The 24,805-nt window shown below is 36.8% G+C and overlaps 1 long non-coding RNA gene across 1 annotated transcript; it reads left to right on the plus strand.

Annotated features, from left to right (window-relative positions):
• The first annotated feature begins 3,565 nt into the window (after window positions 1-3,565).
• LOC149142465 (uncharacterized) lies at window positions 3,566-4,612 on the plus strand. The gene is made up of 3 exons (XR_016264015.1): window positions 3,566-3,663; window positions 3,776-3,819; window positions 4,288-4,612. It is a non-coding gene; the product is annotated as an uncharacterized LOC149142465 (long non-coding RNA).
• The last annotated feature ends 20,193 nt before the right edge of the window (window positions 4,613-24,805 follow it).

Raw genomic sequence — 24,805 nt, forward strand, 5'->3', positions numbered from 1 at the left:
GTTAGGGCATCATGCATTTCTTTTGAAGGTTTAAGTTTTGCAATATATGGAATTAGATGATATCTAATGGAATCCACAATAAGACTCATGGAAATGATATCATCTTCCTTGAACTGTTGGTTCAAAAACTTTACCCTTTACAATATCTATGAATTTGTTCTTAGCATGAATAACATCAATCCTAGTCTTCCAAGCTCTAAAATTTGAGGCTCCTTCTAGGTTGTTCTCTGATTTCATAGAAGAAGACATGAATGTAGATCAACAAGAAGAACTTCAACAATAGCATCTCAATGTAAGGTTTCTTCAAGAGTGATCTCCAAATCTCTAACACCATGTTGAGTTTTCAAGTGCAATAGATACTAGCACAATATTTATGAAAACTGATAATTAATTTTAATGATGTTGATCTTCTTTTTAGTATTTCCAATATATCACTAAGCAATTATACTTCATAAATTAAACCATACAAGAACCATAGAACAAATAGAGATCACAATGCACAAAGAGAGCATAAGATTCACCCTGGGAAAAACCCAACAACCTTTTCAATAGAGAAATTATTATGTTCAACAAGAGACACACCTAGACCTTCTAGTCATCAACTAGGTCAAACTTACCTTCAAAAAATCTATGTCCAAAATTGATCAAACCCTCCAAATCAAGACTTCCAATATGATCAAGCACTTCACTCTATTGATCTGCCCCATAATTTCAACCCTCCAACAACTACCAAAATACCATAATGTTGGCCCCCTGCAATTGCCCAGAAATGTTGGCCCCTGCAACAGAACTTACCTAGAAAAAGTCCTTTCACACGGGAAAGCTATAAAGTGAGAGAGGAGACGAATTCTTCCTTCTTTTCATCCTCCATGTCCTTCGAAAGGATGCCCATAAACCGTCTTTCTTGAGAGAGTGTGAATTGGTGCCTTGAGGAGGAGGTCGAGCTACCTTTATATAGTGAACTGATTGGGCCAAATGGTTGTGACTTTTCCTGAGCTGACTTGACTCAGAGGGAGGCCGACTTGACAAACCTAGAGCCAAAAAATTCAAATTCAAAAATTCAAATTTTCTTCTTCTGACTCTAGCATGAAGATCATGCTTTATAATAATCGACATAAACACATCAAGGGCCAAAATATACATTATGAATGCTAACCATAGTTACAAAATTCAATAGAACCAAACTAGGTTTACCTTAGGGAAAATAACCAGGCAAGGGATATTATGGATAAAGATGAAATGGATGTCTACTGAAAGGGAATGATTTTCTAGCAACCACTCAACCCTTGATGTTTATACTTTCCAAGGCCCACAATTCTCTCTCCTTATCAATTTGCACTAAGACCTAGTTGGTCACTTAGCCTTAAGAAGGTTGAGAGAGAGAAAGAGATGATGCATGATTAATAACCGTATTAAAGAATATAAAGTGATAATGTTTCCTTAAAAGTTGTGCTCATGAAATTTGAATATTGATGTAGATAAAAGACAATAAAAACCTTTGTTGCACCTATGAACAATCCTGAGCACTCACTAGTGAAAGTGAGAATTGACTACCAACCTTTGCAAATATGACAATATTAATGATACATTTAATGAACATGACTAAAGTTACAATGCAATACTAAAGAATGAATGCATGATTGTAAAGGTGGGAGGGTTTTCCTTGAAGAGGACAATAGAATGTTTTAAAATACATTGAAAGAACCCCTTTAGATGTTAAAAATGAACAATGAGTCAAGTGGTAAAACTTGACTGTAATGGCTAATTGATGATTGAGTCCTATCATGATTGAATTTAAGATGGTTGGTAGCATTGATTAGTTAGTATTGCATGACTAACTATCAAAACTTATATGCATGAATCGGTTTTATTAAAGCTTATTGCAAGTTGTAAACAAGTGATTGTGGTAGTTTACTTCATATTGTTGGTCTGCTGGTAACAATACACTGTGGAATTGGGAATGTTTGGATTGTTACCATAATTTTTATTGACACTTACACATTGATGATAAATCAATGTCTTTGAATGATTAAAGTTATGTTTAAGCTTTTATGCACATGCAAGAAAACTACAATGATTGCACAAGTGAATATTGGTTTAACCATGCATACCTATGATTGCAAGTTCTTGAAGGTGACAAAGAACTTGGATCATGATACAATAGTGTTGTTAAAGTGACTGATTTGATAGTTCTACTAGCTTAATGTTAGAACTAGTAGCAATCAAATGATTTTGATTACCGTATTTATTTAAACCTCACAACTTTATGAATTGGTGATTCTATGATGATGTTCGCTGGTTTGCATCTTATATTTATAAAATATGTTAATTACATCCATCCAGTGTGTGTGAATACTATGGTAACAAAACATAGTAAATCTAATCAGAAAATTCCTTCATGTTGTAGAAACATAATATTTCAGTTCTCATTGCAAAAAATAAAATGTGGATGGTGTCTGAAACTTTTCACATTACTAGTTTTATTAACCAAGAGAAGTATGTGTGAATGACGTGAATCCAGTAGTGTTGTATAATGATTATTGGTTAGATGCATATGCGTAAATGAAATGGCATGTTGCATGAGTTAGAAACTATGGGAATGACAATGATTAAAGTATTGTTCCCTTAACTGTTGTTTTGGAAAACAATTTATGGAAACTTTGTTTTAACATCTGGAGGATGTATCCTTACTTGTTACATTAATTTCAATATATAGAAGAATTTTACAAAATGTTGTTACAAAGTGCTGTCATAGAATGTTGTTTATGGAAAGTAGCAGGATAATATATATTTTTTTCATTTTGGTCCCTAACACCCCATACGAAAGTAATAACCTCCTTTACATTTTTCTTCATATAATTTCCTTATTATTTTCAACTTGGGGTGCAAGTCTCCACTACTAATATCAAGAAATATCTATAGTGTAAACACTACAGGCAGACTTATTACATATGTTGGACTCATGTTATAAGGCATATATTTTAGGAATTTTAAGTGTTGGGTTTGGAATACGTTTGTACCTACTTTTATGAACCAACATCCTTAATATTTATATGTATAACCATATGCTATGTATACTTTGTAAGACTATTAAGCACGCTAATAAATTGGGATAATGTGGCATACAATTGGCAATAAGATATTAGTCAATTGCCATTGGTCACGTGATGGTCACCTGCTCCCTATACTTGGGAATTTTTATGGTGGTGATTTACCATTCCTAATCCAAGGGTTGTGTTGCTTCCACTCAACCCTAGCATTTCATTTTGGATCTTATGCATATGTATTTTTGGATTTCCTGTTGTTTTTCTCACATGGCATTGCCCTGAGGCAAAGGGTTCCCTTACACCTATTCCTGGTTACAATGGCCATGTGACCCTTTTCAATCTTGTAATTTTTCTCCCTTATCACCGTTGCATGGAGGAAGAAAAAATGACAACCAGTAAGACTGAAGTTGGTGGCTTCTACTACATAAATTTCCTAAATTTTCTTCAATTTCCACTTTGTTCCTATGTGTTCTTATTGACTTCCACTAATCATTTTTCTTTTCCAATTATTTTTCTAAGATATCGGTCGTATGGAGAATCGATGGGGAAAAATTTTATTTTCCATGAAACTTCTAAGGGTTGGATTCAGCTTGAACAGTCCCCACGACAACTTCAAGTAAACTATTTTTTTTGTTTTTCTGGTTAATGTTTGATCTTTTTTTTTGTTAATGTCTCCTCTAGGGTTTACCCTCTTCCTTACAGTTTGCTTCCCTTTTTCTTTAGCGCAGAGTCTGACAAGGGTTTTATTGAGATGAAATTCAAAATAACACAGGTAAATGTTTCTCCTCCCTTTTCCATTTGTGGTCTCTATTCCTTATTTTTGTTTTTCCCTGTAACCATTGTGTGCACCTTCATAAACGCATACCTCTCCGATAAGGTTTGTAATTTCAATCTATTTCTTTTCTGGGCTTGATGGAATTGACCCTGGGTTGAATCCGATAACATGTCAACTATAATTTTTTTCCATCTATTATTTATTTTTTTGAGGCTTAAAGCCTCTATGAGAAATTATTTCCTTTCTTTATTTCTAGCTGAGCATAGTCTATATTTGTAGCTATCTACTATTGTGGTTTTCCTTTAACAACACTTAACTAAGGGTTTTCATTTATAATGTGAAGGGATGAAGCGTTATATACTGCATTTGGCCACAAGTAAATTTGTGTACCCTTTTGTTATGTATTGTCTCCAATCTATTATTATCACGAAAAGCTTCTAAATTATCTAGAATTGAATCTTGTAGGTACACTTGTATTAGTAAGGAAGGAGCTCTCTTGGAGGTCGTTAGTTTCCATCTGCTAACTAGTATTTTCTCTAGTATAGTTTGGTCAACGCCTAGTATTTACTTGTGGGTTCACCTTGTCATGGCAACACGAAATAACACTTGGGATTTCCAACCTGTCTCTAGGTTGTTTTCATAATTATGCTTTCAATCTTGTTCCCTTTTAGGAGGGTTATATAGCCATGATTGGCGTCAATATGACTATTATTAGTCCATGTTTACAACCTAAGGCCTTATTTGGGTTTTACTTTTTTGTGGCTAAATACAAGTGATTTACATTTAGGATTTTGGTGTCTTGGTACATCTCTATAGCTCTCCTACTCTTATCTTTCTAAAATAATAATATTACTAATGGCATGATTGATTTCCCCATGGAACGTTGAATGTATTAATTAGTGCGACTACTATTGGGATTAATGCATATATATGCCTAGATTATACTTGCTCCATAAAATTCGCGCATTACTTGGTGTTGTATATATTTAGTTCAGAAATAACTCTAAATAATAATTCTAAAAGAACTTTGATGTTGTATTTTATTTTATTTTTCTATTTGTAATAGAATTGTTCTAAGCTCATGCTTCTGTGTATCTAACTTCACTATTCTCTGGAAGTTGTAAATTCATCTTTATCATTATTGGCGTCGATTTATTTTATATAATATGCCATAGTTATTTATGAATGTATTTTGTTCGGTCTACTTTAAATTCGGATCATTCCTCTCAGTGTTTGACTTATTGTCCTAATTTCTTATTTTCATTGCATTCTATTCGTTCTAAGCTCATGCTTCTGTGTATCTAACTTCGTTATTCTCTTAAAGTTGTAAATTCATCTTTATCATTGTTTTTCTCAATTTATTTTATTTAATATGCCATATTTATTTATGAATGTCTTTTGTTCGGTCTACTTTAAATTCGGATCATTCCTCTCAGTCTCAATGTTTGACTTACGGCCCTCATTTCTTATTTTCATTGCATTTTATTCACAACTTCGATAACTTTACTTAGATTAACTCATGCTTGTTTGTTCCATAATAAGAATTGTAATGTGACTCGCTCTTTATATATATATATATATATATATATATATATATATATATATATATATAAAGGGGTTATTATCTGCATGGCGAGGAGCCATGACTCCAGAAACTCCAACTACTAAAGTAGTTAGCGATCCTTTGGTTTGGCTACAGGACCAACCCAATAATATCTTTATGTTTTCGCATGGACTCTGGAGTGCATTTTCAATTCAACGGCTAACGAGAGGGCATAGTTATCTCATAATTCATTACATTTTTATTCAACTATACATCTATTTCACCTCTAGGTTGGGTATACATTTTAGAAAAACTAATTTTCTATTGCCCATGCAGTTTCCGGTTCAATTCTGGACAGAGGCTAAAATTCTAGCACGATTGCGGAATGATATGAAATTAACTATACATTTACTAGATGTGTTAAAGTACAGTAAAAAATTTCCAAAGGAAATTGTATTTGTTTTCTCTATGAGAATAGTCTTCCACAATTCATGATTTCATATCTGTTCTTTTCAGTTCAGATCTATTCTCTCATGAGCTAGAACTATATTAAACAACAAATCCCCTATTTCATTCATCTATAGTAACTACACATGTTTGTTTCCAACACACATAACCTAATATCCTTCTTGTAGCAATTAAATACTCCTCCAAATTTTATTTTATATACAGAGTCTAGATTCCCGACTCCTACGATCGGGATGTATACTCTATCTCTATAACTTCAAGAATAGATTCACATAATTTTAGTTCTAACAAAACAGTACTATGTTTATTCAAACTGGCAAGTTAAAATATTATCTATCCAACATGCATTTCAATCCACAATTTACAGTCGGTGCACATATATCATATCGATAACAAACATAATAAAAAAGCTAACCATAAATAGTGTTTGGAAATTCACTCAAGAAAGAAACATGTTCCTCCCGACCATGAACTACCTCTATGAGTTCCCCTTGAGCTAAATCTAATTGCCACTGGAATCAACAACCCCATTAATTCCTTGATGGTATTATTTTATAATTTTTTTTCCCAACAGATTTTAGCAGCGTCCTGCTTTTGGGTCTGCCAACCCCTTTTCCTAGGCTTTTTTTTTTCAGAAAAAGGTTCTTTCCTTTTTCTTGAAAGCCTGCCTTTTTCTCCACATCACTTTATTCCATCCGGACTTAGTATCTTTCTCCTACTAAGTCAATTAATATGATCTTTCTCTCCCATCATATTAAATCCATTTATTTCTAATTATTTTCTCCTATCAATTTTTTAGAGATTTTTAGGGAAGATCCATCTTGGACTTAACCATCAACAATTGTATCCAAACTAGCAAGAAATCTTGTAACTCTAGTGCTCTTTTCCTTATTATTTTCCAAACATTTTATTTATTAACAATAATTAAATCGATTACATCATCATAAAAGTTTAAACATGGCTTTCATAGTCATCCAGTTCAATAATAGGCCCATGTCTAAAATAGTCAGCATCAAATAGAAAATAGAAAACATAGGGGTACTACATCTTCCCCCCCTTTTTATTCAACATCATCCTCGATGTTAGAGGTCTAATTATTTTCCTTCTCGAATAGTGCTAGAAAGGCCACTCGTATTTTGTCTTCCATCTCCTGGGTGGCCTCCTCAGGTGTAAAGTGCTTCCATTTCACTTTAGCCTAAGTGATGGATTGATTCCAGGGCAAGGTTTGTCTCTGATCTAAGATGCGAAGAGGTTCTACTAGGAAATATCCTTTTAGTTCCACCTATATCAAATTCAAATCAATTATGTGAGATTTATCATGAATATATTTCTTTAGCAAAGGCACACGAAAAACATTGTGTATTTTTATATAGTTGGGCAATGCCAGCTAATATGCTACGGGTCTAACTCTGTCTAAAATTTCAAAAGGACCATAGAATTATGGTGCTAATTTAGCACAGGTTCTCAGCCTCAAGGTTCTCTCTCTTGATTTTAGGTGCTCTCTCTTGGTTTTACTTTTACATACACATGCTCTCACCCTTAAATTCTGTGTGGGTCCTTTTTTTATCAACATAACTTTTTTGTCTATCCTGTGTAATTTTTAAATTCTGCCTAATTTTTCGCACCACTTGTTCCATTTCTTTTAATGCATTTGGTCCTAAGATTAGTTTGTTTTCCGGCTGAATCCAGCTGATAGGTGTGTGGAATTTCCTTCAATATAAATCTTCGAAAGGACTCATTTTTATCAAAGCTTGATAACTATTGTTATAGGCAAATTCTGCTAAATGTAGGAAATCTTCCCACTTAGTATGTATGTCCATGGCGTACATTCTTAACATGTCTTCTAGAATCTGATTGGTTCTTTTCATTTTCCCATCGGTTTGAGGGTGATAAGTTGTATTAAAATTAAGCTAGGTCCACATCCCTCCAAAAAGGGCCTTCCAAAATTTGGAAGTGAATTTAGCATCCCTATCAGATATTACCATTCTTGATATCCCATGTAATCGTAAGATTTCCCTCATGAAGATGCATGCAATTTGTGTCATTCTAAATGTAGACTGTACTGGTATAAAATGTGTTTCCTTGCTTAGTTTGTCTACAACCACCATGATGGAGTCATGTTTCCTTTTTGTTCTTGGTAATCCTGTAATAAAGTCTAGAGGAATCACTTCCCATTTCCATTCTGGGATGGGTAGTAGGTTTAATAATCCAGCCGAGTTTTGGTGTTCTAATTTCACATGCTAAAACTCTAGACATTTGGACACATATTATGCTACTTCCTTCTCCATACCTGGCCAATAAAATTCTTTTCTAAGTGTAGTAATCATTTTTGGTAACTGGGATGTCTGGAAAATGGTTTCTTGTGATGCTCATGTAATATCAGTTGTTTCAAAGCATTTCCATTTGGAATGTACAATCTATTTTTGTATGTCAACATTTTTTCTAAATTTTTAGCATAGCCTAGAACTTCTACTTGTTGTAATTTTTGTTGAATTTCCTGGTAAATTTTATCCTTCTGTATTGAATTTTGTATATGTTCAACAACATCTGTAATGACACTGCTAACAAAAATTTCCATTAGTGCATTTTCGTGTATACTTAGAGTGTCTGCCAGCTTATTTTCTTTACCCTTAATATGTTTTATATCAAATTTAAGTTCACTAAGAAAATCCATCCACCTAGCTTGACTAGAGTTGAGATCTCTCTAGTTGAAAACATATTTTAAGCTAATGTGATCAGTCACCAATGTGAACCTTTTGCCCAATAAGTAGTGCCTCCACATTTTTAAGGCATGTATGACAACAACCAGTTCTAAGTCATATACTGCAAAACTCTTTTCATGTGGTTTTAGTTTTCCATATTCATAGGCCACTACACATATCATGCATTAAGACTCCACCTAATCCCTCCAAACAAGCATCAGTCCATACGACAAACTCATTTTCCAAGTGCAATTCTCAAAATAGGGGCTATTGTTAATAGTTGTTTTAATTTGTCAAAACTTTGTTGACACTTAGTTGTCCACTCAAATTTTGTTCCTTTTGTTTGTAAGGAAGTGATAGGGTAGACCAACTTTGAAAAATCCTCAATGAACCTTTTGTAATATCCTGTAATCCCCATAAAAGATCAGACATCTAAAAAATACTTAGGCATGGGCCTGCTCAAAATGGCCTTAACCTTTTCCGAATCAACAGATGATCCTTATTTTGAAATGACATGGCCCAAATATTGTATTTTGTCCTTGTAAAACTCACATTTACTAAACTTTTCATATAACTTATCCTCTCTCAAAGTTTGCAATACCAATCTCAAATGTTCTTTATGCTCCTCTTCATTTTTTAAATACACTAGAATGTCATCTATAAACACCAGCACAAATTTATCAAGGTACTTACTAAGTACACTATTCATTAAACACAAAAATGTTGCTAGTGCATTTGTAACGCTGAATGGTAACACTACAAATTCGTAGTGGCCATTTCTGGTGCAAAAGGTTGTTTTATGAATGTCTTCGTCCCTTATTCTTAATTGATGATGTTTTCAAATCAAATTTTGAGAATCTAGTTGCCCCTCTTAGTTGGTCAAATAGATCATCTATGTGGGGCAACGAGTATTTGTTTTTTATGGTCAATTTGTTTAATTGTTTTTAACCTATGCACATTCTAAATGTGCCATCCTTCTTTTTCACAAATAATACTGGGGCTACCTACAATGAAACATTGGATCTAATATAACATTTATTGAGTAGTTCCTATAATTACATTTTCAATTCTATTAACTCTAGGATACTCTTTCGATAAGGTGCTCTAGATACTAGGGTAGTTCCTAGCACAAGATCAATGGAGAATCGATATCTCTGCGAGGAGGTAGAATTGGTATTTCTTCAGGAAATACATCTTTGAAGTCCCTGATGATTGGCAATTCATCTAAGTTTTGATTTTCTATATTTTGCTCATTTGCTTCAACATGAACAACAAATAGTTGATAACCTTTTCTAGCACTCCTTTTTGGTTCTAATGTTGAAATTTGTCTAACTGAAATGGGTTTTGGTATGCCTTTTATCAACAGATTTATTCGTTGTGGATATACATAGCTCACTGTTTTTCTAGGCAGTTTGATACAACTCTATGTTTTTCGAGCCAATCCATACCTATTAATACATCATATGAACCTAAGGAGAGTATATTTAAGTTTACTTTAGTTGGACAACCATTTAAATCTATAGGACATTATTTTACATGGCTAGTTAATGTTATTTTCGTGCATGTTGCTAGTTGTACCAACCATGCATTGTAAATTTTTCAACTTTTAGTTTACATTTTTCCACAATCTGAGGACTAATATAACTAAGACTAGCCCCTGGGTAAATTAATATAAAGACAGAATGGTTCAATATAGTACCTTCAATCTCAATCATGGTGGATTGGTGCCCTGCCTTCCTATCATCCAACGATGCACTTTGTAACACCCTCCTCCCACGTCTACCCAAGTAACTGGCCAACCGACGTAAACATGTGAAGAGAAGTTACTATGATATGATTTGACCTCCTAAGTCACCTTAATGAAGTGGAACCGATAGAAACACACCATAAAAACCTTCCACATCAGCAATAGGACTCTGAGGAACCATCCCAACCTCTCAGGTAACCAACCCTTGGGTCCCACTAAGTTTTTAGACCATTTAACTCCGAGACGCTCCCTTGATATGGGCATGCATGTGTCCAAAGGACTCTAGATGCTCCTCCATCATGGTATGTTAGCGTCTAGGGAATTTTCTACCCAGTGTTGTGCCAACGTCCCCAGGATTTGAGCCACTTTTTCAGGCCCAAAGCCCAGGTCACTACCCAGAACTAAATGACACCTTCAGAACGGAAAGATAACAATGGAATGATGATACACATGCAATTACTTAAACAAGAGCTTGACTGGACCCCTACTAGCCATGACATGCATTTCGTCAAACATATCAAAAATGTGTAATCTATAGGTGTAAACAACGGATCTAAGCATAGGGGTCTCATACTCATCTGAGAATCGCTAAGAAGCATTGATGCCTCAAATCAATAGTTGTGGTTTCATCCATTAGCCATAGATACATTGTTCATTCATTTACAATTATAAACAAATTGAGAGCCATACATATCTATTGTCATAATACATGTTCATAACTAGAAAAACAGCAACAGAAATACCAAAGAAATAACAACCATATGATCCACATATAAACCAGTACAATACTCATGAATCAACAAGGAGAAATAACCTCATATTAATGATGCAAAGACCAACCATTTGCGGGACTTCCACGAACCACCCGACCATAGACATAGTTGAGCCAAATCTCTCTTCAGTCAGTCACCCCCGTGCCATATTCCAAGAATGAATGTGGGATCTCATAAAACACATCAATCAAAAACCATCTAGGGTTTCCAGAGGCAAAACCACCTCAACCCATCAAACAATGATTCCACCTCACAATCAAACATCATAACTATCATCGGATTGGTCTCCACCCAAGCCTTCCAGGGCTCCCGAGTGTTCATTCCAACCAAGGCTTCCAGGATTAGTAACTCAACCCACAACTTACTCCAGGCTTCCAGAGCGTTTGTTCAACCAAGGCCTCCAAGACTAGTAACTCAACCCGCCAAGGGCTTCCAGTGCGTTTGTCCAACTAAGGCTTCCAAGACTAGTAAATCAACCCAAGCTATTATAGGGCTTCCAAAGTGTTTGTCTAACCAAGGCTTCCATGAACTAGTAACTCGACCCAAGCTAAGGAAACATGAGAACCAACTAGAAAAATAAAGAAATGAACCCACAACACCATGACTATCTAGGAAATGGCAAGGCTAGGAAAATCTACTGTCAATCCAAGCAATCCTCCATGCCAGTGACAGGTCATGACCAATAAACCACATTCATATGCCATGCATGTCAAAACTAGTGAGGAAAACATACATGCAACTTGGTACCTGAAAGAAAAAAATGTTGTAGATGTTGATCCTAATGTCCTCTTGCACTTTCCTGCTCTTCCTTTGCCTTCTTACTCCAAAACTCCAAGTATTCCACACCCTTGCAATATGAATTGAAACCACAAGTGAGAAAGTATAATGTTAGGTATGAAAGATATGTTAATATACCGCCTGTATGACATGCGATTATTTCCTGTAAATTCACTTTTATAGATTATGGGACCCATGTTGAGGTTCAAGTAAGAATGCATGATGTACATAAATGGTAATACGCAAATGGTTAGTTATGTAAATTACAGTGGGAAAAGGTGCTAAAGAGAATTTCACCTGCCAAAGAGTTATGGACAGTTTTGAAAGGCCAAGGAGGCCGAAACAATGAGCTATTAAGCTCTAACTTCCTCATAGACCATAGAAATACTGGTGGAACCGTTAAATAAAAGATAGGACGTTGTCGGGGTAATAGGAAGTACGGTACCAAGAGGAATCCTATATTATCCCTAGTACGGTCATTGTCAAAGAAATGTTCAGGATGTGAAAATGGCTCAATATGGTTGTGGAAACCAGTTCCCATTGGTTGAGAGAAGCATTTTTTTGCCACTGCATTTCTCACGACAAAAAAAATTAACCAATTGATTATGTGTTGTGTTAAAAATGAATTTTTCTATATGATTATGTGTTGTCTAGGTAAATCTTCTCTGCAGACCAAGACGATCCCTCTAGCCCAATGAGTGGGACTAGAAACCTACGTGACAATCTATAAGACACTTTCCTAAACCACAATCGAAATGAGAGAAGAGGAAGAAGACCTACCTTGTTCTGATGCTATAACGTAGTCCTTTGTTGAAGATCTTGATCGTTTGCTCCTCAGGCTTAGCTCTACTAATCACAGTGTTTGAATACTTGTACAAGAGATCTGTTGACAATGTTGGACCCGCCAACATTCAAGGGATCTCCCTATTATGAAGTCCCAACTATACCCCACACCGTTTGGTGTAGGAGTCCCATCCAGTACAATGGCCCAGTTGCCATTATCTTAAAGGTTTGCCTTAGCTCTTGCTTGTCAGCACATGAGAGTGATATGCTTTGTCTTCGAACAATGAGGTACGTGTGCCTAGTGAGTGCTTAGTGTTACTTGTGTCAAGGTTCTTTCACCGCAAAGGGAGACGGTGAAAGTGAGTCTCAAGTCGAATGGGAATAAACCCAACTTTGTCAAAGACACACAACACAATAGGACATGCATAACTTCCGGCAGAGTAGTCCACACGGATGCGGCAGTCGCAAACACACAGTGAATGGATAGCGCATACAACACCCAATGGAGTAGTCCACACGAGTGTGACGGTCATTATAACATGTTTTTGGAAAGGTTCTGTCAAGTGTCCGGCGGGATAGCCCACACGAGCGAGACAACGTTAACAACTTATACAACACATTTTCGTAAGTATATGTATTAGAGAAACCAAAATAGTTCAACTGTTTTAACACAGGTTAAAGCAACATGCGTTACAAGTGTCCAAAGAATAGTCTTCTAAACAAATGCCATACATGTGTGAAAATGTGTTGGTCTGTTATCAGGCTTCTGAATTAAGTGAAAGTTCCAAGACACATCGGTACACCATACATCACTAACCCTGATAATGGGGCGTTGGAGCGATTGCTCGCTCCTCAAAGAAAAGACTACAGACTCTCAAGGCTATGTGGGAGGAGCCAAGGTGAAAAGTACTTGGAATGTACAAATGAGGGGTATTTATAGCCAAGGGTAAAACTGGCCCTTGTCACTGTTTGACTTCCCTCATGACTATTTGACTTACATGACTCTTCAGATTTATGTGTGGGTCTATTGGACTTCCACGTTACTTTACATTGATTACAATATTATGGCCCACAGTAGTGATGTGGCCGAGATGACTCATGATATGACTCAACACGATAGAGATGGTATGTTCATGTTGTTGTTGGTGTGCATGTCGAACTGCTATGTTTTTGAGTGATGGATGTGCTCTTGGTGTATCATAGCTTCACCTTTGCATGGCAAGGTGTGTGGAGTCTTTGATAGTCTTGGTGTTCGCTTGGTTTTGTTTGTGTACGTTTCTCCTTCGCTTATACTTTGTCATGCTTCATGTGTTCATCTATTCGCGAACAAATCTCCTCGCATGCATTCCTTGTTTGTCCATTCGTGAAACAATCTCCGCGAATGCACTCCTTTTTCATCTCGTTCATCATCGCGTCATGTATTATCCATGTACCTGTATCTGCAATCACTCATGATGATATGACATAAAATCCAGAAATCTCCTAGTCTACCATGATGCATTGTCATTCGATTTCAGATGCATGTGACTAGGAGAAAGGACAAGGCTTTAAAACTGCGCAAGGCATATTTCAAGTCGGGATGCAGGCTCCAGGCACTATTCATGAAAATTGTGCAGAGGTCACTGGGAGGTTGAGATGGGAAATCCAGATCAGCAGTGACTGTCCGCGGGATCTGGCCTCGGTTACGCAATTTTTTCAAGTAGACAGTGCAGGCAGCAGAGGGAGACTGGCAGTGAAAATTGTGCAATTTCTCCAGGAAGTTGGCAACAGGTTGCGAGATGCTGCTTGGAAAAATTGCACAATGCTGGGAAGTTGACCTGCTAGACATCCTTAAGCAGTTTCAGAGTTGAGTGAGATGTTGGGAATCTGGGGGACTGCTCATGAAAGTTATGCAATTTTCCGAGTGAGCAGTAGGCCAGATGACTGGGTAAATGGCTGGAAAAACTGCACAATTTTTTAGGGAAGTGCAGTGACAGACACATGGTGTCTATGTGGCATGTCTGCAAAATTTCTTTAGTCATCAGAATCGAGCATGCTTTCCAGCTTCTGTGTAATTTTTTGGAGTGAAGCCCAGGGTCACTACCCAGTCAAACTCTCTGGTTGACCAGCTGGAGGCTTGATTGATGTGCTCGCAGGGCAGTGCAGATCGAAATGGCTTGCTGGGAAACTTTTGTTTTGTTCTGGGTGACATTCGGTTGGGTCGATTACAGGACTGCGTAGTGCAGACTACCTGGGAGGCAGCCTCAAGCTCTACGCAATTTTGGGTAGCAGTGCATGATCATTGAGTGTTGAAACTGCGTAATGCAGCTCAGCGGATGTCCAACTATTGGAGGATGGTCTAGTCGACAGAGTTTAAAAAAACCAAGTGTGTGAACAAGTGACTTCATACATGCATGACCTTGAAAACACACACTCAACATGACTTGACAACAAGACGCCTCAAACCATCATGACAACATACACTCAGTGTGACTGATTGACGGTGCGAGAAACAAGCGCGACACTTGTCATAAATCGTTGAAAGACCACGACGATACTTGCGCAATAGTGCATACAACTTCAATGTGTGAGTGCGACGGAAGTTTACATAGCGAACAAAACTTGTACACACGAAGGCAGACCTTGTCCATGGCCAAAACATGGCTGCAAGCATGACACTATGACCAACATGAAAAAAGATGTCCGATGAATGGTCAAGCAAGGAGAGTGAAAAGACTCAACCTGGGCTCACGAGATGGGCCCAAGTGCTTGCAAACATCAAGGAAAAACCCCAAGGAAGGCTCCGAAATTGGATGCAGACCAAAATTTTGGAGGGTGTTGTAGCCGCTACAACACTTGGCAACGCACTGGTTGAATTCCAACTTCTTTGTTTTGGTCCATTGACATCACAAGGCCTTGGTATTTCAAGGAATATTGAATCGATTTTTGAGTTACTTCGGCTTCCCCACTAATCCCATGGACAGACATGGTTCACCCTTCACCAACTCAGTTAAACACAACAACAAGTTTCAACTTAATCATAGTGTTTCAAAATCGGGAAGGGTAGTTTGGCTCGTGAGTTAAAAAAATTTAGAGTATAAGTTTTCATCTCTGGTGTTTCTCTACAACCATCAGGCCTAGACAGTATACCGGCGGAGTCACGCAGGAACACATGCATTTCTCCACTGCCAGCGAGCTTGGTCAGTACCCCAGTGGAGTTGCATGCTTCACCTCTCTACGCAGGAATCCTTTCTCTTCTTTCGCCTTTGTATTTTTAAAAGAGGACTGTGCATAGGCACTTATTTATTTTTGGGGCAGAAGAGGGATCCCAACTTATTGAGAGAAGAAGAGGTTGTTCCTTCAGAGAAGCATGTAAGACCTCTGACATAGGTTTGCTCGTTTATATTTTCCCCTTCTCTGTTTCTACTAGTTGGATGAGCTTGATCACACAAAGAAGAAGGTTGAGTACAGGCATGGGGTTTCCCAGTGTGGACACAGGTTCATGGTTGGACCCAAGCTTCCCTTGCATACGGCTCGTATTTTCTATCAAGACTTCATCGGCCGAAGGTTACAACCAAGCACAGAGAAGACAGACGCAGGACTGGCCAAGTGCTACAGTGTCACAAGACTCTTTAGATCTCAACCACATACTCATTCAAAAGCCAGAACTCAGTAGAGGGTAGCACTTATTTAAAAAACTCAAAATAGCATAATACTAAGCAAACAAAACATAACGAAACAAAAATAGTAAGCGAAGCGAAATAAACAACAAGCAATAAATAGACTATGTACATGGCGCGGGGCTCGGCTCGACCTACTGAAAACAGAGTTTGAGATCTTGGTCATTGACAAGAAGGTTGTCAATCCTCTCGTCAAGTTATTGTAGATAGTACCTGTGTGGGCTGAGCTTCTCTTGAACTAGTATCAAACTATCAGGTTCTGCTATTGGAACTTGGTGGTATCCTGAAAGACCATTAAGCACAGACAAGATTATTGCTCCAGATATTGTGTGTAACATAGGTTCAGATGACAACACGGGGTAGTTGTTTTTGTTCCGGGAGTGATTCAAGTTTCGGAAATATATGCATAAGCGGATTCCCTCGGATTTCTTATGTATAGAACTTATATTAGAAACCCATGAAAAATAACAAACTTTGTGAGTGATCCGAGTATCCAACAACTTATTTAGTTCTTTCTGTATAAGGGGTTCAAGTGACAGATGTAGTTTACTCAATTTTTGTTGCAATGGCTTGACCCCTTCTTTGATTGCAATCTCATGTTGGATTATTCGCATGTCTTATGTACTCAGGTCATCATATGCTCACACGGACACACCCCGGTACTGTTTGGACAAGCAGACAAAAGCTTTCCACTACTGTTGTGTGCAGCACGTACTGAGACTAACGAACTTCAGATCGTGGTCTGTTCCTAGGTTGATCTGTTCATTCATCATGGTGGAACTATGGGTTCTATTTTTTCTTGACCCTTGAAAGCGGTTCTATAAGTCATAGAGCTTGTTGAGAGAAACCACACCCTTGGGGATGAGGTTGCATTTCGTGTCATTAGCTGCATCTTGCAGGGACTACTCGTGCTCATGTTCAATAGTTGTTGCATCCTTGAAGGCATCAGCGTTGTCCATGAAGTGCAATATCTGTTGATCATCGTCAAAAGCGCGTAGATTATTTATGTTATCAGGGATAGAAGGCTTGTACAAAATTTCAACAATAAATCTATCCCTAAGTGATGACATGCTAGCAGTTGCGTTTGCTAAGGTATCAACAACTACATTACGCGTTATTGGCACAACAATGATATTGAATGCTTGGAAGTTAGAGATTAGTCACCATAGCTCTTGCTGGTAACTTTTTAGATGAGGTGATAAACAATGTATGGTATTACGTACCTGTCGTATCACGATTTATGCATCACCTACCACTTTGAGCACAACAACGTTGAGGCTAATGGACTTTTGCAAGACCAACACGAGTGCTTCGTATTCAGCAATGTTGTTCATGCACTCGAACTCCAAGCGCTTCAAGGTCAAGTGTTTCATGTGCTTTGGGTCAATCAAAATGCACCCAGCTCTAGATCCATCCTATGTTTTTGATCCATCAAAATACATAGTCCATAGCTCATTTGTACACGGACCATTTGATGTGCTTATATTACTGCTACTGTTGCTAATGTTACATTGTGTTGTACAGGTTTCATTTGCATTAGTTGGGCAAGGAAGGAGACCCAACTGCATTTCTGGTGGGGTTGAAGCTGGCTGTGCGAGATAACACCCCAGTTTTGTTTCCAAGAGGTAGTTGCCAAACATGATCTCTACGAAGGCCAACAGTTCGTTCTTTCCATTGATGGGAGTGATGTTATGCCTCATGTATCTCTCGGATAACACCAGGATTTGATTGCTTTTTCCCTTATATAGAAGCCATAAGTGTGACCAGTCTGTACCAAAGTATCCATTCAACTTGCTAGACCAGTCTCTACTGAGTAGTAAGCCATACGCTTCCGGTATGTCCACAACAACAATGTTTTTGCACTAGTGAACTCGATTGTCATGATATAGTCGGATGATCACATCTCGAAGTTCACCAATAGATGATATGCATGTCTGATCGAGTTGGATTATCTGCGTGGATGTCTTGCTCCATTGTGCATTGATCTTATTATCAATGGAGAGTGGCATGATGTTGGCTCACGTGCCAGAATCAACCAAATAGTTATGAACATATAGTTAAAAATTTCAAATGAAACAAAGAATGGAGGGAAAATAGAGTTTGCTTCTTCCATCCAGAGTGTGTTTAGCAAAGTTGTGAGTGATCCGGGAGATGTGCTTGCTCCCTTTCTGGTAGAGACTGCGCTATTTGTAGATGTTTGCCCCGGTGCGCACAACAGAATATCCCGCTGATTTTGAATCTTGGCCAACTTGAACAAAATGATGTTTGCACAAGTTTTCTTCATGTCTTCCACAATGTTGTAGTCAAGAGAGGGTAGACTCACCGAGATGTTTGGGGTCAGACTGGTTTTTGTACTGTCTAGCGGTGTGTTCTGCAGTTTACTGCTCATTGATGTACTCTTGTCTGACATTGTCTTCTTGTGCTTGCTTTGTGTTTTCTGCTTTGGGATGGCTGGCGGATCAACCTTCCTAGTCACAAATTTTAGCTTTCCTCGCATTTCCCCAATTATAGGGGGATCCCCTTGACTTTTGAGATTGTATTGACCATTTTTCTTTTGGGGTTACTTCTCATTATTTGTCTTTTGCAATGCTTGCGAGCACTGATACATGTTGATCACCTGCCCAGTGCTTGATGTCTCATCAGGTGCAGCGTATTCGTCATCGTCTGTGTCTCTCGGTTGGCCCTACGTACTACTCACTATGTTTAGTGCATGATTGCATACTAAGCCTGCAACTCGTTTCCAATCCGAACAAGACCCTTCTCGGTGATCGTCTTCATGGAATGAGCAAAATTCATCATCCGCGCACCATTATATCTAGAACACTGAGCTAGAGCTCTACGCAATTTTAGCCGAGAAGTGGTTGCTGCCTGATGACATGCTTCCTTTTTGTTGTATGGGTGGCCGGTTGCTCGCAGATGTGTCGATTGTTCGTTGTTTGAGCTCAGACACTTCTGTTGTCAAGTTCTTGACAAGGAGAGTAAGGGTTTTAATGTCACTTGCTTCCTTGTCTTTACCCTGCTCGTTGTAGCCTGGGGCTTTCTACTTGCATCTCTAGAGTCCTTTTCTAGTTCATCATCATTGATGACTCCAATTGCTCGTGGGTCTTTCTCCACAGCAATTTCCTCTTCACAGTTTTCTAGTAATATTGGTTTCGTGGCTTGCTTTACAAACTGTGCAATACTAGTTGGCAATGCGGATGTGTAGTAGTCGACAGTGATGGAGTCATGAGGTTTTGTGTCCGTTGAAAACTTATTCAATATGCGGAAAAACCTCTGATTGAAGTCTTTTACCTTTTCTTTCGACTCCATCTTCAAACTAGCCAACTCTTTGAGAAATATGGTTGAGGTCTTGTCATCAGCAAAATTTTCCAAAAATATCCATTTGAACATAACCCAGTTATGGATGGAGTTGACAGGAAGGTTTTGATACCATACTACTGCAAGGCCATCCAAGGTACATGGAAACAATCTACATGCAACGTCATCATAGCGTACCTCGAGTGTCTGCAACTGTAGGTAGAAGTTGTCCAAGTAATCTTTTGCCTTCACTGTGTTGTGAGGGTTAAACTTTGTGAGCATTCTCTCCAAACAATTTCGCATCCTGTGCAAAGCACCCGAGAGGGCCAATGGTCCATGATTCATCCATTCCAAGTTTTGGTCAACCATGTCTTTGTCTTCTTCATCCTCCTCCTCTTCTTCAAAATCTGACGGTTTCGGCTCTGAGTCTGTTAGTTCGTCTCCGCCTTCGACTCCTCCGTTACCTTCCCCTCCACCTCCTATACCAGAATCTGAGCCCAAGATTATAAGGGTGTCTCGTTCTCCCTGTCAGAAGACTGGAGGTTCCTCTCCATTCTCAACAGCTTTTGCCAGACCTTCGAGTGTGGAAAGAAATGCTTCTTCCACTAATGATAAAACAACTCCTGTGGGAGTGGTCTTTGGCTTTCTTGATGCGTATGGAAGATCTTGTATTCTTGGGATCAGTCTGACTGCTTTCGCGAATTGACGGGTGATGGGACAGATAGAGCGGAGGTGTTGATATGAAATTTCATGTTCACGTCTAGGAGGTGAGGAGTAACCAACTTCAGAATCGGACGTATGTGAGAGGGAGTGTGAGTTACTACCTTGACCAGATGATTGATGAGTGGGGGTGAGAGGACATTCAACCATAAACAAATAGTGGCCCTCCTTCTATCGCCAGAAATGTTGACAGTGTTGGACCCGCCAACATTGCATAAATAATTGATAATGAAACATATTTCATTTGATTGAAAATGTTGTAATTAACATTATTATGTCAGATTTTTTAGTCATACATTATAGGGTGCTTTCCACGGAGGTTGTGGAACCACCTATAGTTAAATTGTTTTCATAAAGTGACCATGAATTCCAAGAGTAATTGGTAAGTAATGGTAATTTGGTATAGATATTTTGTTTTCATCTCAAAAAATTGAATAATGGCTAAGTGAAGGAAAGTAGAAATTTATTATTTTTGTAGCCGTAAATGATTATGATTATTGATAAACATTATTGAATTTACTTGTTAAACATAAAAATCCTTCTTTCTCAAGGGAAAGGGTTCCCTTTTTTATTATTTAGATTGTTATATTATGAGTAAAAGTTAAATTTCCAATGAGAGAAGAACACCAAGGATGGTATTCTCTTTAAAGTGGGGCAGAAAAGGATTCCCTTTTTTATTATTTAGATTGTTATATTATGAGTAAAAGTTAAAGTTCCAACAAGAGAAGAACAACAAGGACTATATTCTATTTAAAGGGGGGAGTATGTAATATCCCTGGCGTAAGCTACTGTAAAAACTCTTGTAAAATTCATGTATTACATATTACAAAATATTACTAATTTAATTTAATATATATAATGAAATATATGGACACAAGTCAAGAAAGAATTTCTTGTAAAACTAATTTTAATATTCATGAAACCGAAATGATTATGAGAATGGAAGGATGAAGAGAGGAACTTGATTCTTGAAAAAGGTTTCACAGAGGACTATTGATGCAAGAGCATTAGAGCTTCGAAGCCATTAAATCTTTGTTGTGAAAAAACTAAAAAATGGGGTCTAGATTTTTTAGAAGAATTTATATTCTTTTATGTAAATAAATTGTATTTTCCAAATTGGTATATTTTATGAGTTTTAGAACTAATGAATCATAGTTTTAAAAAAACTATGGATAGGTGATATTTTTTCCATAAGGAAAAAGCAAATCTACTTTGAAAAGCATGAGAGATTTTAGGGATAGATTGAGTGATTTTAGAATTTAGAAAAATAGGATTTATGAAGTGATTTAGGGAGTGATTTTAGGATTTAGGAATATCTTATTTATGGAGTGCTTTTAGGATTTAGAAAAGCTATTGCATTTTCTTAATTCTACTTATTGTAATGCTACGAACCATGAGAACTAATGGCCAAATGCATGTAGAATCAGGCCAAGAGAAAGGACTGAGTGTTTTTTGAATAATTATGTACAAGATTTGGTGAATGAAAGTCGGTCCTATGAGGAACTCAACACAGGATTGCTTCATCTCTTACCTGGACACTGTTGGCTATAATAGCGTGGCAGAAATTATTAATTCGACATAGAATATCACGTCAGGAGTCTTGTTGGGATGAGGGATTCCAAGCATTAAAAGATAATTTATGTATGCATCAGTTTCTTGAAAGAATTTGTATATGTGTGAGATGAAAATCTATCATATTATACTTCTATTAGAAAAGAAATTGCATGTGCATGAGATTAATATATATTATGCTAGATTTCTTTTAGAAAAGAAGTAAATGTTTACAAGAAAGAAAATAGCTATTGTGGAAAGAAGTATATTTATGCATGTAAGAAAAATAACTACCATGAAAAGAAAGGAAGGTTAACTAGAGTAATTTCTTGAAAATAACCCATGAATCTGTGTGACCCATGTTGTTGTCCTAAAAAGACTACATGTAATTTGTATTTTATTATGCATGGATAGAAGAACTATTTGGGGTAGATTTCCTGAGAAAGAAATATGTGTTTTTGCATGCATAGAAAGAAAACCTATTATGATTTCTTTTGGAATAGAATATCCTTAGAGGTATTGTTAAGTGGAAAAGTAAAGCTATGATGCTAGTGGGCATCATCTCAAGTATGATTCTAACTGAATTTGTAGTAGACTACATTTGACATGAGATGCATGATGCATGATTAATAATCACATTAAAGAATAGTAAGTGATAATTTTGCCTTAAAAGTTGTGCTCATGACATTTGAATATTGATTCGGATAAAAGAAAATAAAACCTTTATTGCACCTATGAACAATCCTGAGCACTCATTAGTGAAAGTGACAATTGACTACCAACCTTTGCAAATATGACAATATTAATGATACATTTAATGAACATGACTAAAGTTACAATGCACTACCTATAAAGAATGAATGCATGATTGTAAAAGGTTGAGGGGTTGTACTTGAAGAGGACAATATAATGTTTTAAAAGACATTGAAAGAATTCCTTTAAATGTTAAAAAATGAACAATGAGTCAAGTGGTAAAACTTGATTGTAATGGCTAATTGATGATTAAGTCCTGTCATGATTGAATTTAAGATGATTGGTAGCAATTATTAGTTAGTATCACATGACTAACTATCAAAACTTACATGTATGAATCGGTGTTGAATAAAGCTTATTGTAAGTTGTAAACAAGTGCTTGTGGTAGTTTACTTCATATTGTTGGTCTGCTGGTAATAATAAACTATGGAATTGGGAATGTTTGGGTTGTTACCATAATTGTTATTAACGCTTACACATTGATGATAAATTGGGGTCTTTGAATGATTAATGTTGTGTTTAAGCTTTTATGCACATGCGAGAAAACTACAACGATTGAACAAGTTAATATTGGTTTAACCGTGCGTACCTATGATTGCAAGTTCTTGAAGGTGACAAAGAACTTGGATCATGATATAATAGTATTGTTAAATTGATTGATTTGATAGTTCTACTAGTTTAATGTTAGAATTAGTAGTAATCAAATGATGTTAATTACCTTGTTTGTTTAAATCTTATAACTTTATGAATTGATGATTCTATGATGATGTTATTTGGTTTGCATCTTGTGTTTAATAAATATGTACATACGAGACAAAAATTGTTTAAACATAATTGTTTCGTACTCCTTCTTGGATTAGTTGCAAACCGAATCGTAATTATTTCTTTATGGTAATTGTTTGATAAATATGTAATTAACATATTTGTTAAATATAAGATGCAAACCAGCTAACATCATCATAGAATCATCAATTTGTAAAGTTGTGCGATTTAAACGAACAAGGTAATCAACATCATCTGATTTCCACTAGTTCTAGCATTAAGCTAGTAGAACTATCAAAATGGTCAATTTAACAACAATATTGTATCATGATCCAAGTTCTTTGTCACATTCAAGAACTTGAAATCATAGGTATGTATGGTTAAACCAATATTCACTTGTGCAATCATTGTAGTTTTCTTGCATGTGCATAAAAGTTTAAACATAACTTTAATCATTCAAAGACATTGATTTATCATCCATGTGTAAGTGTCAATAACCATTATGGTAACAATCCAAACATTCCCAATCCAAAGTGTATCGTTACCAGCAGACCAGCAACATGAAGTAAACTATCACATGTTTACGACTTGTAATAAGTTTTAATCAAATTGATTCATGCATATAAGTTTTATTAGTTAGCTATGCAAAACTAACTAATCAATGCTACCAACCATCTTAAATTTGACCATCAACAAGACTTGGCCAATGCCTAGTCCTTGGATTGATGGAGTCTATGGAGGTGATATATTAGCCAATTCTTGGAAAGGAGTGAGGTTATTTAATACCCTAGCATAATCCCTAACTATTGCCTTTGTGAGGGATTAAAGTCACTTGGGAGAGCTATAATCAAGATCACCAAGTGGAATGTCATTCACATATAATATCATGAGTAATGCATGCAATAATGAGATCTACCTTCCATATAATTAGGATTTAATAAATTAGGGCACAATAGAACAAACCCTAGATCATTAATTTATTCCATGCATTAGACATAAGCAGAAGATTATTCTGAATAGGTACACTTACAAGATGAAGATGCATGAACATTCCATTATCAATCCAGTTCAACTTCTCAAAAGTCAAGAATGAGCTCCAATAACCAAGTATACTCCATAAGTCAAATCCTGCCAAAGAGAAAAGAGGTCGAAATTCTCTTAAGAGAGAGAAAATTGTCCAAGTGATGATGATGAGTTACAAAATAATCCTCTCCTGTATTTATATGAGGAATACAAGACATATTTTAGCCTAAAACCCCCTAGAAAATAAGTTAAATCATAACAATGCATTCAGTTACAAGTCAACCCATTAGCTTTAAACATAAATGCTAGAAATATCCCACATGTGTGCGTAGTGGGGCCTTCTAGGCTGATGTCATGCATGATAGGTGCTCCATATGTCAAGTCTTGGTGCTCTAAAGTTCCAAGTGTGATGTAGAAGCCTCTAA

This window comes from Pinus tabuliformis, chromosome X (assembly GCF_031772625.1).
Source record: "Pinus tabuliformis cultivar Carrire ecotype Pingquan chromosome X, CPIR1, whole genome shotgun sequence".
NCBI lineage: Eukaryota > Viridiplantae > Streptophyta > Pinopsida > Pinales > Pinaceae > Pinus > Pinus tabuliformis.